Consider the following 2,415-nt stretch of genomic DNA (forward strand, 5'->3'; position numbering starts at 1 on the left):
CGGTTAATTCCGTCTTCACTGAAGACCAGAGAAGATATTAACTGACAAGTGCTTCATTAGAAATCTAAATATCCATTTATACGTGTCTGAGCCTAGCGCGCAGATGGTGTCCAACTGTGTGAGATGTGCGAGCAATCTGTAGCAAAACAATACTAAATGAAGCCGGCGAGAGTTATAGAGGGAGAAGGTAGACGAAAGGAAAATTCCTGCCTCCAACTCTGAGTCCCTGAAAAGTGGCCTCCTTTCCCATCCCACACGACTGCGGAGGACAAGGCTCCCACACACTACAAGGTTATTCCTAGTGACGTCAAACTGCCTTCTGCCTGACTTCGTGAATAGAAACCATCAACAAATACAGGCTCTGAGAACCAGAGTCTAATAAGTTATACAAGTGAAGGATCCTGGCCCCTGGCCTGGGGCCTTCACTTATTTACAAAACAGATCAACTACGGGGAGCAGATCTTTTTTAAAATCACTAAATTCCTAGGTTAAGTGACCATTCTCCAAATCCTGTTTATACAAAAAGCACAATGACTAACATGCCCCAACTCTGCAGGCTTAAAAGCTTTTCGCACCAGTGGCTGAAACCGAATGACCAGGCTATCATGGAAGCACGTGGATCGAGACCCTGCTGTATGAACTGTGCCGACTTAAACACTGAACTCGGTGGCTCCCTTGCTTCTCAGATCTGGACCCCATGACAGCCCCTTCCTTGCGCCTTGCCGAGCCTCAGAAAAGGGGACGCAAACCGCTGAGTAAGCAAACCGCTGCTCAGTACCCCAGGCTCACCACAGTGGGTCTCCCAAATGTTTTTCCGCCGGGAAATCGCACAGTCTATCACATACCGTATGTACAGGCGTTTATGTCTGTGAAGCTTGAGGAGGGGAGGGGGCTGGGACCAACCCAGCAGGGCTGACGGCCTTGCTCCCTGCACTCAGCATTCCTCGTCACTTTGTGCTGCCCAAAAACTTAAGCAGGAATTTAAGAATTCAAGACCCCTTTCGATGCCACAGGTGCAGTTCATAGCCAAAAATGGCCATTTTTGTCATGGCAAATCACTTGAGCGCTCTATAGTCCTCTGATGGAAACTCGGATGCCTTCTATTTCTGCAATGAATTCACCTTCTTAAGGAGAAATCATTAGACACCTAGTAATAAATGCAACTTGTTGCTGCTGAATCAAACCATGTAATGCTTGCCCAGTTAAATATACATCAGACTTAGGAGTCTTACCTACACGGATGGAGAACGGACTTAAAACTTTCGATTCTGGTTATTAGCAAGTGAGACAGTAAAATTAAACTGCATTAAAGGCGGGGTAAGGGGGGCAGCATCAGAAAGGGTTAGGGGCAGGAGCCTCTCCTGCTTCTCCAAAGCACTGGACCCTTTCCTTAGATCTCACATCAAAGAAATACAATTTAATTGAGAAAACCCTCGAAAGTCAAGCTGTTCCACATGAAGTACTATTAAAGAAGTTGAAGGTGGGTACATATTTCCCTTCGCTAATATCAGAATTATTTTCATGGCTGAGGTCTCTTGGCCTAGCCCGAAACTGAGCAATTGGCTGCCAACATTTGACACACAGGACCGTTTCCTTTTTCGTTAATGGGCCATCAGTTCCTGCGTAGGGTAGTCTTGCCTTCACTAACATTATACAATCCATTGACTTCCTCCACATTAGTGACGTAAAGTGCACCTCGGGGAGATACTACAGAACAGCAAGTATGGAGCCAGGCCAACACCAGGCTTGCAAAGACGTAAGGAGAGATGGCATCTAGGACAAAGTTAAAAAAATAAAACTTAACAGGCGCATGTGTGTGTGTGTGTGTGTGTGAAGAGGGGGTAAAAGGAGAGAGGACCTGTCCTCTTTCAATTTGCTGAGGCAAAATCTCCCTGCTGTGAGAGCTGCCACCTCCTGGGAAAAAGCCGGTAGGTTGCCTCCTCTCTCCGCGGCTACATATTAAGCCTGCAACTGTTTCCGCTCGATCTCAGACACAGGCTGCTCGCCGGCTTCCGAGCTGCAAGTGCGGGTGCCCTCGGTTAATCACCCCGCTCACTCCAGAGGCACTTCCAGCAGTGACGGATGTTCCAGGCGGCCAGCCAGCCAGAGGCGTCTTTTTTTTTTTTTTTAAACTGCACCATTCTGGTCCCTAAAGACTTGTTTAAAAAGTTTGGTTTTTGTTTAAAGCAGTTTCTTCAAATGAGAGGATAACAGTCAAAGGACAAATCTAGGACTTCAATTTGGACAATGAAAGAGACTGAATGAGAAACGAAGAAAAAAATTCCTGGTGGCGGCCGCACTGGGGGAGGGGAGAAAATGAAAAGGAATAATAGACCAAAACACCGAGGAAAAATATTTTCTTTAAAAAGGCATTGAAGGTTACCTTCCAGGACAAGAAAACCAACCTCGCAGTCC

This window comes from Ursus arctos, unplaced genomic scaffold (genome assembly GCF_023065955.2).
Source record: "Ursus arctos isolate Adak ecotype North America unplaced genomic scaffold, UrsArc2.0 scaffold_26, whole genome shotgun sequence".
In the NCBI taxonomy this organism is placed as follows: domain Eukaryota; kingdom Metazoa; phylum Chordata; class Mammalia; order Carnivora; family Ursidae; genus Ursus; species Ursus arctos.